This window comes from Triticum dicoccoides, chromosome 4A, assembly GCF_002162155.2.
Source record: "Triticum dicoccoides isolate Atlit2015 ecotype Zavitan chromosome 4A, WEW_v2.0, whole genome shotgun sequence".
NCBI classification, from domain to species: Eukaryota; Viridiplantae; Streptophyta; class Magnoliopsida; order Poales; family Poaceae; genus Triticum; species Triticum dicoccoides.
In genome coordinates, this window is record NC_041386.1 from 337,540,930 (window position 1) to 337,562,492 (window position 21,563).

The following is a 21,563-nucleotide window of genomic DNA, read 5'->3' on the forward strand; positions in this document are numbered from 1 at the left end:
TGCATAGCCTGACATTGTCGCTACATCTGTTGATACCTTACCTGCAATCCTAAATGCTTAGTATAGGATGCTAGTTTATCATCATTGGCCCTACATTCTTGTCAGTCTGCCTTGCTATACTATCGGGCCGTGATCACTTGGGAGGTGATCACGGGTATATACTATACATACATACATACTATACAGATGGTGACTAAAGTCGGGTCAGCTCGAAGAGTACCCGCGAGTGATTCACGGATTGGGGGCTGAAAGGACCTTTGTCCCGACGGCCCTCTGTGTGGATCTTTGTGGCGGAGCGACAGGGCAGGTTGACACCGCCTAGGAGAGAGGTGGGCCTGGCCCTGTTCGGCGTTCGCGGATACTTAACACGCTTAACGAGATCTTGGTATTTGATCTAAGTTGGCTACGAGCCTATACGCACTAACCATCTACACGGGAGTAGTTATGGGTATCCCGACGTCGTGGTATCAGCCGAAGCACTTCAGACGTCAGCGACGGAGCGGCGCGCGCCGAATTGGACTGGAACGCCACTAGGCTAGGTCTGCTTTCGGCCGCCCACGCAACGTGCAGGTGTGCTCAGGGCGATGGGCCCAGACCCCTGCGCGCTTAAGTTTAGACCGGCGTGCTGGCCTCTCTGTTTTGCCTAGGTGGGGCTGTGACGTGTTGATCTTCCGCGGCCGGGCATGACCCAGGAAAGTGTGTCCGGCCAAATGGGATCAAGCGTGTTGGGTAAGTTGGTGCACCCCTGCAGGGAAGTTAATCTATTCGAATAGCCGTGATCTTCGGTAACAGGACGACTTGGAGTTGTACCTTGACCTTATGACAACTAGAACCGGATACTTAATAAAACACACCCTTCCAAGTGCCAGATACAACCGGTGGTCGCTCTACCTCAGGGATATGAGGAGGGGATCGCCGGGTAGGATTATGCTATGAGATGCTATTTGGAGATGTTACTTGGAGATGCTACTTGGAGGACTTCAATCTACTCTCTTCTGCTTGATGCAAGACGGTGGTTGCGAGAAGCGTAGTCTTCGACAGGATTAGCTACCCCCCTCTTATTCTGGCATTCTGCAGTTCAGTCCACTGATATGGCCTCCTTACACATATACCCATGCATATGTAGTGTAGTTCCTTGCTTGTGAGTACTTTGGATGAGTACTCACGGTTGCTTTCTTCCCCTTTTTTCTCCCCTTTCCTTTCTTTCTGGTTGTCGCAACCAGAGGCTGGAGTCCAAGAGCCAGACGCCACCGTCGACGACGACCCCTACTACACTGGAGGTGCCTACTACTACGTGCTGCCCGCTGATGACGACCTGGAGTAGTTTAGGAGGATCCCAGGTAGGAGGCCTGCGCCTCTTTCGATCTGTATCCCAGTTTGTGCTAGCCTTCTTCAGGCATCTTGTTTAACTTATGTCTGTACTCAGATATTGTTGCTTCCGCTGACTCGTCTATGATCGAGCACCAGTATTCGAGCCCTCGAGGCCCCTGGCTTGTATTATGATGCTTGTATGACTTATTTATGTTTTAGAGTTGTGTTGTGATATCTTCCCGTGAGTCCCTGATCTTGATCGTACACATTTGCGTGCATGATTAGTGTACGATTGAATCGGGGGCGTCACAGAATATTAAGTGAATCTCCTCTGAATTCTTATATGCATTATTTGATATCTTTGCAAGTCTGTTCAAACTATCAATTTGGTTTCGCCAACTAGATTGGTTTTTCTTGCAATGGGAGAAGTGCTTAGCTTTGGGTTCAATCTTGCGGTGCTCGATCCTAGTGACAAAAGGGGAACCGACACGTATTGTATTGTTTCCATCGAGGATAACAAGATGGGGTTTTCATCTTATTGCTTGAGTTAATCCCGCTACATCATGTCATCGTTGTTAATGCGTTACTCTATTCTTATGAACTTAATACTCTAGATGCAGGCAGGAGTCAGCCGATGTGTAGAGTAATAGTAGTAGATGCAGAATCATTCCGGTCTACTTGACACAGACGTGATGCCTATATTCATGATCATTTCCTTAGATATCATCATAACTTTGCGCTTTTCTATCAATTGCTCGGCAAAAATTTGTTCATCCACCGTAATATTTTCTATCTTGAGAGAAGCCTCTAATGAAACCGATGGCCCCCGGCTCTATATTCCATCATATAAGTTTCCGATCTATAAACCAAAAATACCAAAAATATTACTTTACCGTTTATCCATCTATATGAGATCTCACTTTGCAAATAACCGTGAATGGATTGACAACCCTTTTGCGTTGGGTGCAAGTTGGTGTTTGTTTGTGCAGGTATTCGGTGGCTTGTTGCGTTGTTTCCTACTAGATTGATACCTTGGTTCTCAAAAGCTGAGGGAAATACTTACTCTACTTTGCTGCATCACCGTTTCCTCTTCAAGGGAAAAACCAACGCAAGCTCAAGAGGTAGCAGGAAGAATTTCTGGCACCGTTGCCGAGGAGATCTAGTCAAGCCGAGACATACCAAGTACCCATCATAAACTCTCATCCCCCGCATTACATTATTTGCCATTCGCCTCTCGTTTTCCTCTCCCCCATTTCTAAAACGATTATCGAAAAGATTTGCCTTTTTTTCGCCCCTCTTCTGCTCGTCTTCTTCGCTTGCTTCTTTGTGTGCTCGTGTGTTTAAACACCTGATTAGCTCTCATGGCTAGTCCTCCCACTATCATGAGCACTCCTGATAATGAAGTTCTCAATTTCAAACAAAGGGAAGGAGAAAATTTGAAAGATGCTTGGTATAGAATTTGCAATGCTCAAAATAGATCTACTCAAAAGCAATCTACTACTATTCTTCTTCGCAATTTTTATGTAGGCATTACACCTTCAAATAGATATGTTCTAGATACCATTACTGGGGGAAATTTCTTGGAGAGCTATACTATTCATTCTTATAATGCCATGATAGATTTGTTAGCTCCCCCACCTCTTTTGGGTAATGGTACTGCTTTAACTTTGGAGCATGTGATGCAAATACTTGATATTATTGATAATAAAATTGCTACCATTAAGTTGATTGAAAATCTAGATAAAAAGATTCATAATCAGATTACTCAATATGGATCTAGGGTAGGAGTTACTCTAAAGAATCTTAGGGAAAAAGAACCCATAGTTAATGAAAAGATAGATCAAGATTCTACTAGAACTAGCAAACCAGAAGATACTATTACCAACTTGGGCTCCGCTTTTTCCGCTGTTAAAACTACTCAAAACCTTCCTCCTACAAAGATTGCAAAATTTACTTATGTTCCTAAGAATAATGATGAATCTTCCAGTAAAAGTAGTGAAGATCTCAAATCAATTAGTATTCACCCCAATATTCTCGACATTATTAAGGAACCTATTGTCACGAATGAATTTCTTGATTTCTTGCCTAGGAGTTTGATCGTTTATAAAACCAAAGAATCTCCTGAGAATCATAAGTGTGTAATTGAAGATTTGCATACCAAATATGATAATACTTAGATTTATTCGTGTTTTATGCCTAGCTAAGGGCGTTAAACAATAGCGCTTGTTGGGAGGCAACCCAATTTTATTTTTGTTCTTGCTTTCTATGTCCTGTTTTGCAATAAATAATTCATCTAGCCTCTGGTTATATGTGGTTTTATGTTTTAATTAGTTTTTGTGCCAAGTAAGACCTTTGGGATAGCTTACGGTGATAGTTGATTTGATCTTGCTAAAAAACATAAACTTTTGCACCTAGGAGATTAGTTTTCATTTTTAATAGATGTGCGATAAAATACTGATATTTTTGCAGAGAATTAATAGAAAAATTTCCTAGGATTTCCTAATTCCTCAGGATTTTTTGAGTGGCAGAAGTATTCGAAATCTCCAGATTGCTATAGATTGTTTTGTTTTTGACAGATTCTGTTTTTCGCATGTCGTTTGATTTTTTTGATGCATCTATGGCAAGTGTCGAGGGGTATGAACCATGGAAAAGTTGGAATATAGTAGATACTACACCAATATAAATAAATAATGAGTTCACAGCAATATCCAAAGTGGTGATTTATTTTCTTATACTAACAGAGCTTACAAGATTTTCTGTTGAAGTTTTGTGTTGTGAAGTTTTCAAGTTTTGGGTAAGGATTTCATGGACTATGGAATAAGGAGTGGCAAGAGCCTAAGCTTGGGGATTCCCAACGCACCCCAAGGTAATATTCAAGGATGCCAAAGAGCCTAAGCTTGGCGATGCCCTGGGAAGGCATCCCCTCTTTCGTCTTCATTTATCGGTAACTTTACTTGAGGCTATATTTCTATCCACTAGATGATATGTGTTTTGCTTGGAGCGTCTTGTATGATTTGAGTCTTTGCTTTTTAGTTTGCCACAATCATCCTTGCTATACACACCTTTTGAGAGATACATGCATGAATCGTGATTTATTAGAATACTCTATGTGCTTCACTTATACCTTTTGAGCTATGCAAAATTGCTCTAGTGCTTTACTTATATCTTTTTAGAGCACGGCGATGGTTTTTATTTTATAGAAATTGATGAAATCTCATGCTTCACTTATATTTTTTTGAGAGTACTGAAAAACAGCATGGTAATTTGCTTTGGTTATAAAAGTAGTCCTAATATGATAGGCATCCAAGAGGGATATAATAAAAACTTTCATAGAAAGTGCGTTGAATACTATGAGAAGTTTGATTCCTTATGATTGTTTTGAGATATGAAGATGATGATATTAGAGTCATGCTAGTGAGTAGTTGTGAATTTAAGAAATACTTGTGTTAAAGTTTGTGAGTCCCGTAGCATGCACGTATGGTGAACCATTATGTGATGAAGTCGGAGCATGATTTATTTATTGATTGTCTTCCTTATGAGTGGCGGTCGGGGACGAGTGATGGTCTTTTCCTACCAATCTATCCCCCTAGGAGCATGCTCGTAGTATTTTGTTTCGATGACTAATAGATATTTGCAATAAGTATGTGAGTTCTTTATGACTAATGTTGAGTCCATGGATTGTACGCACTCTTACCTTTCCGCCATTGCTAGCCTCTCTTGTACCGCACAACTTTCGCCGGTACCATAAACCTACCATATACCTTCCTCAAAACAACCACCATACCTACCTATTATGGCATTTCCATAGCAATTCCGAGATATATTGCCATGTAACTTTTCACAACTCTGTTTATATGATATGCTCCATCATTGTCATATTGCTTTGCATGATCATGTAGTTGACATTGTATTTGCGGCAAAGCCACCATTCATAATTCTTTCATACATGTCACTCTTGATTCATTGCATATCCCAGTACACCGCCGGAGGCATTCACATAGAGCCATATTTTGTTCTAAGAATCGAGTTGTAATTCTTGAGTTGTAAATAAATAAAAGTGTGATGATCTTCATTATTAAAGCATTGTCCCATGTGAGGAAAGGATGATTGAGACTACGATTCCCCCACAAGTCGGGATGAGACTCCGGACAAAAAAAAGAGGCCAAAAAATGAGAGAAGGCCCAAATTAAAAAAATGAGAGAAAAGAGAGAAGGGCAATGTTACTATCCTTTTACCACACTTGTGCTTCAAAGTAGCACCATGATCTTCATGATAGAGAGTCTCCTATGATATCACTTTCATATACTAGTGGGAATTTTCATTATAGAACTTGCCTTGTATATTCCAATGATGGGATTTCTCAACATGCCCTAGGTCTTCGTGAGCAAGCGATTTGGATGCACACCCACTTAGTTTTCGTTTTTGAGCTTTCATAAACTTATAGCTCTAGTGCATCTGTTGCATGGCAATCCCTACTCACTCACATTGATATCTATCAGTGGGCATCTCCATAGCCCGTTGATACACCTAGTTGATGTGAGACTATCTCCTTCTTTGTGTCTTCTCCACAACCACCTTCTATTCCACCTATAGTGCTATATCCATGGCTCATGCTCATGTATTGCATGAAAGTTGAAAAAGTTTGAGAACATCAAAAGTATGAAACAATTGCTTGGCTAGTCATTGGGGTTGTGCATGATTTGAATATTTTGTGTGATGAAGATGGAGCATAGCCTGATTATATGATTTTGGAGGGATAAGCTTTCTCTGGCCATGTTATTTTGAGAAGACATAATTATTTCGTTAGTATGCTTGAAGTATTATTGTTTTTATGTCAATATTAAACTTTTGTTTTGAATCATATGGATCTGAACATTCATGCCACAATAAAGAGAATTACATGGATAAATATGTTAGGTAGCATTCCACATCAAAAATTCTATTTTTATCATTTACCTAGTCGAGGACGAGCAGGAATTAAGCTTGGGGATGCCTGATACGTCTCCAATGAATCCATAATTTTTTATTGTTCCATGCTATTGTATTATCTGCTTTGGATGTTTTATATGCATTTATATGCTATTTTATATGATTTTTGGGACTAACCTATTAACCGAGAGCCCAATGCCAGTTTCTGTTTTTTCCTTGTTTAGAGTTTCACAGAAAAGGAATACCCAACGGAGTCCAAACGGAATGAAACTTTCGCGATGATTTTTCTTGGACCAGAAGACATCTAGAGGACTTGGAGTGCAAGTCAGAGAAGCCAAGAGGCGGCCACAAGGTCGAAGGGCGTGCCTAGGGGGTAGGGTGCACCCCCACCCATGTGGGCCTCTCATGACTCTACTTACCTATTTCTTCGGCCTATATATTCTCAAATACGCCAAAACCTTATAGGGGAGCCACGAAACCACTTATCCACCGCCGCAACCTTTTGTACCTGTGAGATCCCATCTAGGGGCCTTTTTCGGCATCCTGCCGGAGGGGGATTCGATCACGGAGGGCTTCTACATCAACGCCATTGTCTCTCCGATGAAGCGTGAGTAGTTTACCACAGACCTACGGGTCCATAGCTAGTAGCTAGATCGCTTCTTCTCTCTCTTTGATTCTCAATACAAAGTTCTCCTCGATGTTCTTGGAGATCTATTCAATATAATACTTTTTTGCGGTGTGTTTGCCGAGATCTGATGAATTGTGGATTTATGATCAGCTTACCTATGAATATTATTTGAATCTCCTCTAAATTCTTATATGCATGATTTGATATCTTTACAAGTTTCTTCAAATTATCGATTTCGTTAGCCCAACTAGATTGGTTTTCCTTGCAATAGGAGAAGTGCTTAGCTTTGGGTTCAATCTTGCAGTGCTCGATCCTAGTGACAGAAGGGGAACCGACATGTATTGTATTGTTGCCATCGAGGATAACAAGATGGGGTTTTCATCATATTGCTTGAGTTCATCCCGCTACATCATGTCATCTTACTTAATGTGTTACTTTGTTCTTATGAACTTAATACTTTAGATGTAGGCAGGAGTCAGTCGATGTGTGGAGTAATAGTAGTAGATGTAGAATCATTTCGGTCTACTTGTCATGGACATGATGCCTAAATTCATGATCATTGCCTTAGATATTGTCATAACTTTGCGCTTTTCTGTCAATTGCTCGGCAGTGCTCGATCCTAGTGACAGAAGGGGAATCGACACGTATTGTATTGTTGCCATCGAGGATAACAAGATGGGGTTTTCATCATATTGCTTGAGTTCATCCCGCTACATCATGTCATCTTACTTAATGTGTTACTTTGTTCTTATGAACTTAATACTTTAGATGTAGGCAGGAGTCGGTCGATGTGTGGAGTAATAGTAGTAGATGCAGAATCATTTCGGTCTACTTGTCATGGACATGATGCCTAAATTCATGATCATTGCCTTAGATATTGTCATAACTTTGCGCTTTTCTGTCAATTGCTCGGCAGTAATTTTTTCACCCATCGTAATATTTTCTATCTTGAGAGAAGCCTCTAGTGAGACCTATTGCCCCCGGGTCTATTTTCCAACATATAAGTTTCTGATCTATAATTTTAGTTTCCTATTTACTTTCTTTGCAATCTTTTACTTTCCGATCAATAAACCAAAAATATTATTTTACCGTTTATCCATCTATATCAGATCTCACTTTGCAAATAACCGTGAAGGGATTGACAGCTCATTTGTCGCGTTGGGTGCAAGTTGGTGTTTGTCTGTGCAGGTATTCTGTGGCTTGTTGCGTTGTCTCCTACTGGATTGATACCTTAGTTCTCAAAAGCTGAGGGAAATACTTACTCTCCTTTGCTGCATCACCCTTTCCTCTTCAAGGGAAAAACCAATGCAAGCTCAAGAGGTAGCACCAACATGGATGATTCAATCCATGGGACCTTTTTGTGTAGTTCACCTAAAATGGAGCAATGTCCCATGAGCTAGCAGCTTCTTCTTCATTAGTTGCAATAAAATTGAGCAACATCAAGGTTCATCATGAATCTCGTGGAATGTTCTACTATAATTTGGATATCATTTGTGCAGTTCAACTAAGATCAAGCGTGAAATGTATATCTCTGTTTGCACAAAAAGGTGGAAAGGAGGGTGACTAACAAGTGATGAAACATACATCAAATGAAAAGAAGCATGTTCCTTATCTGAATGGCGATCCTACAAGGCAGTAGCAATTTCTAAAGCATCATCATTGCTAGATATTAATGTGGGCATTAGGACTAACTATGACAATTGTTAAATATGACATTACTTTAATGGTGCCATTGCTTCATTTTACCAGCAACATTACATTAACAAATGCTAAAGAGTGGGTATTTGGGCATGGGAGAGTAGGCAGACCAGGACAGTTGCATTTCTAATGAAAAGAAGAAACTTATCTTAATGGGAAATTTAGCAGGACATGAAAAACAGTGCTATTGATTCATATTACTGGAGGCATTACATTGACAAAGACATTGGTTTAATGTGTCCTTACTTTTAACAGTGGGACTGCTACATTTTACCAGTGGCATTATATAAGAGGGGCTCGGGGCAACAAACATTAGAACAAGATATCTGGGTTGGTCCCATTTTTCTTCGGTATAGCCACCTTATACTGTGTGAGGCTAGCAAATCTAGTGTTGGATATACTCTGTTGACTTGTCCCCCAGTCCCCACTTTCTTTCCTTTTTCAACCAATAGATCGGTTTATATCGAGTTTGTACTACATTTCCCTTCATTTCCCTATTAGACCAAGAGACCAGTGGGATAGCCAGTCTCTGCTACTTTTCACCCCCATTATTTCCTCTTTCGACCAAGTTCTAGATTCAGGTAACAAATCTTCCACCCACCCCACCCCATTTCTTCCCTGTTTGAACCAAGTAGTACTAGATTTGACTGCATGAAGTAGTTTTACCTCTTAACAGTAAAAATTTAAGTGGCTTTCGAACAGCCGATCGATCCTATCTACGAGGGGGCCTGAGAAATAGTAAAAGATACAAATGCAGCGACATCAGGAACTGGGGCAGTAGAGCAAGGCCGGTTTCGAAGTAAGTTATACCTGAGGGTCGCTGGGATGTCGCTAGGTGAGCGGCGGGAGGCCAGATCTGCCCCCACTATGCCAGCGAGGAAGAAGGGGTCGGAGGTCCTCCCTAGCCGGCACTGCGTGGGAGAGAACGGCAAGGCACGCTGATCGGGACGCGCCGACAGTGGGTAAGAGCAGTCGCCGAGGACGAACCGCGTGAACATTGCAGCTTCTCACCTTCCCCGGCGGAGGGGGTCCGGCCGGATCTATGACCAGCGGTGAGCAGAGAGAGAGTGTGGACACCGCTGTTGTGTTTATATCTGGAGAGGACGAGAGAGTGTGAAGAGAGCAACACTAGCAAGCAAGCGCGGAGGCTCCTGCCTATATAGTGGAGTAGTTTTCTTTTATCTTCTAGAGCCAGCTTGACCTCGTCAAGGACTATCGAGAAGTCTTCATGCACGTGCCCCGGAGGCGCAGTTGTCATCATTTTGATCTAAAGCACCCATATAACACAAAAAATGCCACATGACAAGAAACCATAATCTCACTGGCCCAAGGAGACAACAGAATCCCGACAGACAAACTAGATGAGGATCAAAGCTCAAATTAAAGACAAACTTGTAGAGAAGGGGCCAATTGATAGATGTCCTAATTAACATAGCCGACTTGACCTAGATGGCAGTCGAGTAGTCTTCATACATGTGCCCCCAATGACCAGTGCCTTCGCGGGACGCAGTTGGCGCTGTTTAACCCTTGCAGTAATCTGAAGCACATGACACCTAATATTGCGAGATGATAAGAAACCTTTTTTTAGATTTCTCATCAGAACTATAGCCCTATATAGCACAGCCTGCACGATATGTAGACGATAGCCAATCCAGCCGTCTGCTGGAGTCTGGTCACATGCATGGACGAACCGATCTCCCGTGTCATGCAGGAATCGTCCAGGCACCGATGTGTTTACATCACTGCTCCAGTACTATCGATCGTCTCTCTCTTCTATTAACTCAGCCGACTTGCGGGAATAGGGGAGTGTTCCTATGGTTGGTTCTCAATTGCGGTCCCACATGTGTGTGCAAATGCAATATGATGTGCATTCTAATCGGAGAGCGGCATGCCAGACCGACCAACGGGCGTGCTGTATACATGTGTACCGCCATTTTCTTTAGGCTTTGCTCCATGGCGCAATAGGCAGGGCTTTTCCCGCGCGGTAGGCGAAGCAGTTCTCCCTAGTCGGTTCGACAGAGAGGCGAGAAGATGAGGGAGTAGGCTGTTGCAAACATAGGGCTATGTGATTTGATAGCTCGTTACTGCTGGATAGGTGGGGCCCTGTGATTTGACTTGCCATTATCACTATTACTGCGGCGCTACGACCGGTCCCGATTCCTGACCACCTCCATGGTATACACGTGCCAAGTACTGTACTCCTTACTCCTTGGCAAATGCAGTAAATACTACGAAGAAAGAGATAGAGTGAAGTAAAAAAATACTCTTATAGCCAATCTTATAGCTAACCTTGTTGTATGAGTAACTAATTGATGACTATGTATGACATGCCAACATTAGATAGCCTAACGTACCTGGACGGAGGAAGTAGTTTCATCCATGTAAAGTAGGCAAAAATATGCTCATTTATAGACGTCTAAAATCTCTAAGTGCGCGACTGCGCGAGCGAGGCGACGGTCATGGTAGGCACGACCATGATACAAGCTGCTGACAACCCTTGGATCTGAAATCAAACGGTCGCATGCTAAGTTGCTGAAAATTTGCAGAATAACCCACCAGGATAGGATATTCACCCATAGGTCTAGAATCACGCCATGCAACCGTTCGATATCAGATCCAAGGGCTCTCGGAAGCCCGTATCATGGGAGCATGGAAAGCTTCGTATCACATGTAATTTTCGCGATGCTTGATATGCGAACACGTAGATGCATGATGCCATTTAATTGGGCATCTAGTAGACATGACATCTAATTGGGCCCCAATAGTATTGTGCATGAACCCATTTATCCACCGGGCAAGCCACTACCATGCCATTCACATGACCCACTCAAGCATTTTTACAATCGAAAAACCGATAGCAGTTCGCTCCTACTCGTCCCCGGCCGTCCATTAACATTATGGTAGTTCGCTCATAGTCGTCACATCCTTTCACACTATAGTAGTTCGACTAATCCTAACCCTCCTCCCAAATCCATGGTGTCCCAAATGTCCATGATCGGCGGTGAGTACAAGGTTAGAACCATAACCGGCGATGAGTTCGACGTCATCTACACCCGTTCTTCCGCAACGGTGAAAGGATTCCTTACTCGCTTCAGACGCATGTTCGAAAAGTCGAATGGTCATGAGCGGGTCCCTGGGCTAGATGTTGAGTGCACCACAGTCCTGGGAAAAGAGAAGAATCTAAAGGAGAAAGAGAGGAAGAAGCCTGTCGTGATCCAGATTTGCGTGTATAACTTGTGCTTGGTCTACCACATATGCCATGCCGACGTTGAGTACGAGGATATTAAGAACTTCCTTGTGGGAGAAAAAGCCAAATTCGTTATTGTAGACTTTACGAACAACAGAAGAGTCCTGTGTCGGATAGGTCTCGTTGTAGGCCAGCCCTTCGACCTCCAGAAGAATGGGCTGGTGCCCTCCCATCAGCTTTCAGTGTTGACCCTCGCAGGAGCCATGGTTGATCCTTCGTACGGTAAACTAATGAAACCTCCACCCAAGTTTCATCTTACATGGAAGTGGAATGTACTAGATAGAGACCACATCCAGTATGCTGCAATGGATGCCTACCTTTCTTTCAATATCTACAAGGGTTGGATGAAGAGCGAGAGCCAAGTGTGCGGTTCAAGCAAAGAAGTATCGGCCAAGAGGAAGAGGGACAAGGACGAAGTCAAGCACGTAGACGAGGAGTCCGAGTAAGGTGGCTGTCGGTGTCAAAACCGGCGGATCTCGGGTAGGGGGTCCCGAACTGTGCGTCTAAGGCGGATGGTAACAGGAGGCAGGGAACACGATGTTTTACCCAGGTTCGGACCCTCTTGATGGAGGTAAAACCCTACGTCCTGCTTGATTTATTCTTGATGATATGAGTATTACAAGAGTTGATCTACCACGAGATCGGAGAGGCTAAACCCTAGAAGCTAGCCTATGGTATGATTGTATGTTGTCCTACGGACTAAAACCCTCCGGTTTATATAGACACCGGAAAGGGCTAGGGTTACACAAGGTCGGTTACAAAGGAGGAGATATCCATATCCGTACTGCTACCTTGTCTTCCATGCCAAGTAGAGTCCCATCCGGACACGAGATGTAGTCTCCAATCTTGTATCTTCATAGTCTGACAGTCCAGCCAAAGGATATAGTCCGGCTGTCCGGAGACCCCCTAATCTAGGACTCCCTCAGTAGCCCCTGAACCAGGCTTCAATGATAATGAGTCCGGCACGCAGTATTGTCTTCGGCATTGCAAGGCGGGTTCCTCCTTCGAATACACCACAGAAGAATTTGAATACAAGGATAGTGTCCGACCCTACAAAATAAGTTCCACATACCACCGTAGAGAGAATAATATTTCCACAAATCTAATCTGCTGACTTGTTTTGGCAACACAACATTAAGCCATGGCCCGATGATTACTTGAACCGTTTCCTTTAACTAGCTCCGCACATAACGCGAGACAATTTTTTGACACGTCTTGTCAAAGCAGAGATCGTGTCCCCCTTATTACCGGATTCTCATCAATACGGGCGTGGGTAACCCAACCGCGCCATCGATTACGGCGCTTGGGGGATAAGCGAGTTTTACCAGGCTTAGTGGGGGCGCATAGTTTCAGCCACCCATATAAAGGGACAAGGATTCACCTTTGCCCATCCATTTTCGCACACTCGAGCTCTAGCGCCCAAGTCTGCATTCCCCACGTCAACCTTCTCCAACCATGTCCGGAGAGGGAGGCAGGTGGATGGTCTCCTCTGTCACGGAGGGACACATCAAGAAGCTGAGGAGAGCCGGATACCTGCCCGACGACATCGCGCACCGGCTCCCAGATGAGGGGCAGCTCATCCCCACCCCCAAGCCCCACGAGAGGGTAGTGTTCCTTACCCATTTCCTCCGCGGACTGGGATTCCCTCTCCACCCATTCGTTTGGGGCTCATGTTTTAATACGGCCTGGATTTCCATGATCTGGCCCCGAACTTCATCCTCAATATCTCGGCGTTTATCGTCGTGTGTGAGGCCTTCCTCCGCATCAAGCCCCACTTCGGCTTATGGCTGAAGACCTTCAATGTCAAGCCGAAGGTAGTGAGCGGCTGCCAGGCGGAGTGCGGAGGCGCCATGGTGGGCAAGATGCCCAACGTCACATGGCTCTAGGGCTCCTTCACGGAGACCATAAAGGGGTGGCAATCGGGGTGGTTCTACATCACCGAGTCGCGTGACCCTGCATGGGCAGCGGCCCCCGAGTTCCGATCTGCATCCCCACGCGGCTCACCTCCTGGCAAGAGAAGGGCCTATCCTGGGGTAGTTCGGGAGAGCTGACCAGACTCCAAACATGTATCCCAAACATGGTGAGCAAGAAGCTCAAACTTGTCAACGTAGTCCAGGTCATGCTCATCCGCCGGATCCTCCCATGTCAACAACGGGCTTTCAACTTGTGGGAGTTCGACCCGGCCCAGCACCAAACTCTGAACAGGCTCTTTGACACAACACACAAGGATGCTTGGAAGGTGCTATTCAAGGGCGCCGAGGTTCCCCCTCCCACTACCGATGATCGTGGATTCTGCGCGAAGCGCTAAGCTAGTGCGGTAAGCTGTTTTACCTCTTATAGGATACGTGTTTTTCATAGTTTGACTCTATGCGGGATCTAAGCTCCCGTACCTTTGGCAGGACTGGCAGGAGACGGCCGGACAGATCGACTGTCCGGCTCTTTTGCCCAAAGGCCTAGTAGATGCTCTCCTGATGGAGATGCTGACTCCGGCTCCTTACAAGGTGCCGGAGAAGACCAAGAAGGCCAAGGGGACCCGAAAGAGTTCCTGGCGCCAGGTTATATCGGACTCATCGTCTGAGGACTCCTCGGCGCACTCCTCCCACGAAGACAAGGAGGAAGATGAAGACGCTCCCCCTCCAGTCGGGGGAGACAAGAAAAGGAAGGCCGCCCCAACTGTGGGGCCGAAGGGTCCAAGAAGGGAAGGACTCTCCTTCCGGACAGTTCCATCACTGCCGCCGAAGGCGAAGACGAGTGGCTGCCCAAGGCCAAGCCCCTGGGGAAGTCGTAAGTATTTTGATACCAGGTTAACTGATTCCTTTGTCACGCTGCTTCTCCTAACGCTAAATTATGACTATGCAGACCGCCACGAGCCCGTATCGACGTATCGTCGGACGGCTCCCTGGGCTCGTCGGATATGGATAGCGATCCACTTCCGACCGCCACCACCCCTTGCCCTACGGACAACGTCGAGGTATTGTCTCAAGAGGCACCATGTCGGGGGGAGGCAGTCCCGGAGGCGCCTCAAGGAGACCTTTCGGACTCCGGGAGCAGAGGGGACAAGGCCCCCGAGGGCTCCGAGTTCGGCCCTCAGCCGAACACCGCGCCGGAACCTCTAGCGGTTCCGGATTCGGGCAGGCGGCCTCCTTCCAAGAGGGGCAAGACACCTGTGCTGGTGACCTCTGTCCATCCAGAGGCACCGGACAATCTGCTGGGAGCACTTCACAGCGCCTCCATCGACGAGGAGCACCGCACTATTATGAGTGCGGTGGTCTAGAAGGTTTAGTCCGCCAAGAGCGGACTGACTGAAGCCTGTGCCAGCCTTCTAACAGGCTTTGAGGTAAGTGTTTGAAATATGGGGAAAATATTACCGCATAGACAGTAGCCCCTGATGCTCTGTTCGGTGTTCACAAAGAAAAGCCGAACAGAGGATCAAACAATATCACATGAGTCTAATATAAGTATGTCAATATGCGTATGCAGGCTTCGCTGCTGGCCGCTACCGCGCAGACTGCGGAGGTTGCCGCATTGAAGCAGGACCTTGAGGGGTCCAAGAAAGAGCTCGGCCTGGCCAAGAGGCAGCTCGAGGAGAACAAGGGTAAGTAATACCCTGTCTATAGATATGTATATATAAAAGAAGACGCGATTGCAAAATGACAGGATAATCGTATATTTGCTTGGGGCCACGACCGAGGTGGCGACCTTGAAGAAAGCACTATCCGAGGCCGAAGACAAAGCGGCCAAGGAGCACACCGAGCGGGAGAGGCAGGAGGCACGGGTGGGCGAGGTGCAGCAAGAGCTCCAAGCTCTCGTGTCGAAGCATGAGGCGTTGGAGCGTGACTCGAAGACGCGAGAGTCCGAGCTTGCCGCGACCCTTGAAAGCGCGAAAAATGCCTAGGCTGAAGCCCAGAAGGCCCTCCAGGAGATTGATGTGATGAAGAAGATAGCGGCGGGTAAGGCATTCTATATGCAAAGCAAGCATGTGAAAGTAAATTATCTGTTACTTACCCGAATCCGGAGCTCTCCAGGAGCATTCGCGGATTTGCCCCGCAGCGTGTCGGATGCCGCACAGTTTTACCAGGCTGAGGAGGGAAGTTCAATGAAGAATTTTTTCTAGGCCCAATATACTGGGACCGAACACCCGGTGCCTATGAGCGACCAGCTAAAACAGCTGATCAAGCTACACAAGGCGGCCGAACAGGCCAAGAAGGGCTTTATAGTCCGGCTGTGGCCTAGCGACGCCCTTCCGAACAGCTACTTCGGCCTGGTGAGGCGGCTTGTGGATGCCTGCCCACGGCTGGAAGTCGTCAAGCGGTCCTTCTGCATCGAAGGTGCATGCCGGGCTTTCGCCCGTGTGAAGGTGCAATGGGCCAAGCTAGACGTCGTGAAGCTGATCAAGGAAGGGCCACCGCAGGGCAAGGAGCATCGCCACCCCGAGATGTACTATGAGGGTGTCCTGAAGGGTGCCCGTCTCGTAGCGTACGAATGTGCAAAAGATGTAATATTTGAATGAACTTGCTCGTGTAATCCTGTATTATGAAAACTTGTTCATATGCGCTATGCAACGCTTGTTTGAATTTAAAATATTACCTTATGTTCGGCTGTTTATCAAATCTGAGAGATGGCTAGTCGTCGGCTTCTGCCCCCATGCCATGAGTGCTCGGGTGTTCGGGATAAACCTGAGCACTCTTGTTCCCATTTTTGGCTCCTTCGAGGGAGGCGCTCAGCACGATGAACAAGGCAATTTGACTAATAGTGCTTTATCACTCTCACTTAGCCATAGAATTATATAATTTTAAATTTCGGCGAAGCCCCTGGTATCCGGAAGGCCGAATCTGGGGCACGATACACGCCTTAAGCCGGACAGGGCCGACTCCTCGCTCTAAGCGGCATAAGTCTTTAAGGACTCGAAAACCTCTCGAACAGGGACCAGTCTCTCGCCTTATCATGACAGTCAGTTTTAGCTTTCTCTACTGAGGTGCTTAGCCCAGCTGAACCGGGGCACAATCACAGTAGTTCTCCCAGTGCTACCTTAGCCGATATAGCGGAACGTAAGGTACCAAAACATGGGAGCCGGGCAAACCCAACTATTGACCAAAGACATGATTCGGAGCTGATGCATATAATTCTATAAGTTCGGGGTGCCGCACTTGTGAAAGCGTCCGGACTTCTCACACCATATTGTGGGGTACTTAAGCCCCTGGTGTGTTGGCCGTACTAGAGTGTACGGGTGCTGGATGTCACGAATGAACATATATATATATATATATATATATATATATATATATATATATATATATATATATAAGAAGAATGCAATAAAAGCGTTAATGTAATGCATTGTTTATTGAAAAACATGCGTTAGAGCAGAATGATACAGGTAGTGCGATAAGCAAAAAGTAGGACTATGTCCCCTCCAAGGGCAAGCTGAGGAATAATATTAAAGTAAGTATTTCACTCGTTATCGTAATCCACCTGGGAGTTCCGTGGTGTGATGTAGCTTTCTGCCTCCTTGGTTGCTGCATCATGTGTTCGGCAATCATGCTGCCGGACAGGGTTTCCAGAGATTAATGTCCTGAAAGAGAGAAAAATAACAAAGCGGGAAGCCCCTAGTGCGGTTTAAGCCGTGTCTTGGGGCGTGCCGTAGTCGTGCCCCCTCCCTACCTGTGCCCATGGTATTTTTAATGCGTAATTATGTACGCGTGGCACGAGTTTCGCCGTTTGGCTTGGGCCGGGGTGGGGGCCGCATTGCTATGCGAGCTCGGAACGTGCTAGGAGGTCCTGTTGCCGATTACTCCGGGCGCGCTTGAAGGTGTTCGGGTCCTTAGACGCCGAGCTAGTGAATTGGCCCGCAGTGCAAAGCCGCCGAATACAAAAATCTTTCCGGGGAGAAAGGTCTCACCCTGGACTGCATCGCTAACGATGATCGAAGGAGCCGTCAAGCCTGATGATGACGACACAGAGGAACTCTCAACAAGAGCACCAATATCGGTGTCAAAACCGGCGGATCTCGGGTAGGGGGTCCCGAACTATGTGTCTAAGGCGGATGGTAACAGGAGGCAGGGAACACGATGTTTTACCCAGGTTCGGGCCCTCTTGATGGAGGTAAAACCCTACGTCCTGCTTGATTTATTCTTGATGATATGAGTATTACAAGAGTTGGTCTACCACGAGATCGGAGAGGCTAAAACATAGAAGCTAGCCTATGGTATGATTGTATGTTGTCCTACGGACTAAAACCCTTCGGTTTATATAGACACCGGAAAGGGCTAGGGTTACACAAGGTCGGTTACAAAGGAGGAGATATCCATATCTGTACTGCCTAGCTTGTCTTCCACACCAAATAGAGTCCCATCCGGACACGAGACGAAGTCTTCAATCTTGTATCTTCATAGTCTAACAGTCCGGCCAAAGGATATAGTCCGGCTGTCCGGAGACCCCCTAATCCAGGACTCCCTCAGTGGCAGTGTCGTTGCTCATGGTGCTTCTAATGCAGTGTCTACCGGATTAGTTGCTTAGTTTAATTTCAGGGTGCTTAGTTTAATTTGAGGGGTGTGTTGTGCCAAGCCCCATCAGAACTACGTTATGTTCCTTCTGGTTACTTTAACTCTTCAGTACATACATACTAGTATTTCTTATAGTTCATCTTGTAGTTGGTAGTACTACCACTCGTTTTTTCACATTTTATACATACAATATATATGGCCAACATCATATAGCCAGCAGTTGGCTATACTATTGACCACACTCTAAGCATGCCACATACGCAAAACACTTAAATGAAATATGTAATTCTAAAGAAACATAAATGAGAGACTTTTACCCAAAGCATGAAGGATTTTAGTTTTCAAAGAATTAAATAGGTATGCTAATTTCTTTAATAGACTTTACCACCCCATCTAAGCATGTACTAGCTTTTTAATAGTACTATATGCATAATTTAGCGACGAGCGCTCCCTATATGTACCACCTTTTTTCTCTAATTTTATGTTGTTAGTTTTGCTCCATGGCGCAATCCATCGATACCACTACTGTACAAAAGTACTCCCTCGTTTCTAGTTTATAGGGCTTATCTCAATTTTTTATTTTTCCAATTTAAAGGGTTCATCTCCATCTCCTTTTGATATTCCAGGGCGCATTAAATCTTTGTATGCAAAAATTAAAAAGGAACTTGCCAATGCATGTAATGCTACTACTCATCTAGAAGTAGTGGCCAAGCATGCATGCACTACAATTAATCTCAATTAATGCATCAATTTAGTTTGAGTAGTTTTGTAAAGTACGAGATAAATTCCTCCACTCACCACGTGCCTTGGTTGATGAGATTTCAGATATGAGCCCTATAAAACGGAAAGGAGGGAACATACATTTAAAAGGCTAGAGGGTGGGGTAGTCTCGCTTAGTCGGTTTCACGAGAGGCAAGGGCCTTTGTGATTTGATGGCTCATTACTGCTGGAAGGCGGGGCCTTGTGATTTGACTAATCATATGAATGTTGCTGATGCCCTGAGGAGGAGCAAAGAACCGTTTGGTATACTCAAGTTTTCCACTAGAGTACTGGTACGACAACGGAGCACGAAACACGGCAGCCCAACACGGCAGCATGAAACACGGCAGCCCAATCTAATTTGCTAGTCATCGATCCCACGTCGCCGCTCATCGTTAGCATTGTTCTATTCATGCCTCGCAGAGAATGTGACATGTGTGGTGAAACACGCGGAATAAAATAAGAAACATAGGAGCAAAAGAAGAAGGAAGATTACCCCCCCCCCCACACACACACAAAAGAAGGAAGACGCACACATAAGTCTGGGGCGCTGCTCTCTACTAAATGAAGGGTTGTTGGCCGCAGAGTCGTAACTGCTTCTTCATTGCCTCCATGACCTCCATCTCCTCACGCATATTCTCTACCATCTTCTTCATTTTGTCCATGATGCGGGATTTCTCGACGCGAGCCTTCATCATCTGTTCCACGGCCGCATTACGTACCTTGATAGCAGCCGGGTGCTCGATGCGGAGCTTCGCCAACTCCTCCTTCTGTTCCATGACAAGGACACGCAACATCTTCACCGAGGAACTAGTCTTCTCATGCAGCTTCTTCTAGATGGCGTTCTCCTCCTTCAGCAGGTCAAGCTCATGGAGAAGCATCGCCTTGTCCTCCTGAAGTTGCAGGATTTCACCGGTCGCCTTCTTACCCGAGGAAATGCTCTCATTCAGCAGCATCACCAAGTCGGCGGTCAACTCCTCCTTATTGAGCTCAGCGAACATGTCGTCGAGGCTCTCCTTCAGCAGCTCCACCAAGTCGTCGATGAACTCCTTCTGCTTATTGAGCTGACTGGGCATGTCGTCGAGGTATAATGACTCCAGCACCGCCAGCTCGGCATGTTCGCATCCGCGACTAGGGCGCCCCTGGGAGCCCTCGCCTGCCCGTGAGAGATCTTTTTAGGTCTCTACGAGGCGGCGAGCCCTCTCTTTTTCTGCGGCCTTGGTCCCCACTCCCTTGTTATGAGTAGTTCTCGACCTAGAGCTCTGCACACCGACCCTGGCAAGGACGGACGAACAAGAAGGACTTATGAGGAGGAAGGTAGAGTGATTTTCGGCTAGGTAGTTCCCCTTTTTATAACCTAGTACTAGCACTAGTACTAAAACCTGCATAGTGGGAACACGTTCAGGTTTGATACATACTAGGTGTGAGCAAGTTTGCACTTAATTATAGCATGGTAGTACTACTTTGCAATGTGATGAGAACAAGCTAAAGATTAATTGATGGTTTTGCTTTCGAGGCCCGAAACGGCTCCTGATGAGTTTCCTGGAACACAAATTTCAAGTACTACTACTCAAATGCGATCGCATAAGTCAATGACATAACTGGTCGTACATGTTAGACCAAGCCGATGCGTGTCCCTTTGATGAGATGCGGGTCCAATCGACCATCTTTTGGTGCGACCGACCATAAGTATTACGCGATTGAGACTTCTAGTTGTGGCTTTGGGTGATTGTCATGACCAACATTCAAAAACTAGTCATAAATCAATTACCATCCTTTTCCAAACGACCAAGTATTTTCTCAGGAATATAATACATATAGATGGACTGATTGTCACGGTTGCAAACCACCATGGCACCGCAAGTTCACAGCAGCAGCAACCGAGTAGGTCACTACATCACTGGCGGAGAAGGACTGCAGATCACCTCGCCTACGATGCATGCCTAGCAGCACCATAGCAACTGGTCCCACGATTTGGCTTCTCCTACCGCCCATTTGAACGGTTGCACCAGCTGCTCATGCCATTCTGCAGGCATGTGTGTTCTTTCCTCTGTAGTCGACTCCTTGAATAAGATCTCTGCCATTAGCCCCATCTCGAAATCAACACGACACTGCTAGATGGTGACATCCCTCAGCATATGTCCATGAGATCTACTTGCGCCTCCGCCTTGTGCTTCGCTAGGCGCAGCTCCTTCGAACTTGTCTCCAATCAATGCGACGCTTCCTCGATCCGATTTGCCCATGCTGCCCACCACCAGAAACGCAGCACTGGCATGTCCTCTGGTGCCATCGGTATGTGATTCCAGAACAATGGATCCCCTCTAAAACACACGTGGGTTTTGCTCAAAGGTGATAGTGCTACGGGCTGCAGTGAGAGGGCAGCCCGCGGGATCCTGGGATCTAAGGGATTATCCATGGCGGGATCCTCCACGGCGGGATTCGGTGGGTGAGGCGAGGAGGCGAGTGTATGCCGAGGGAGATCCCTAAG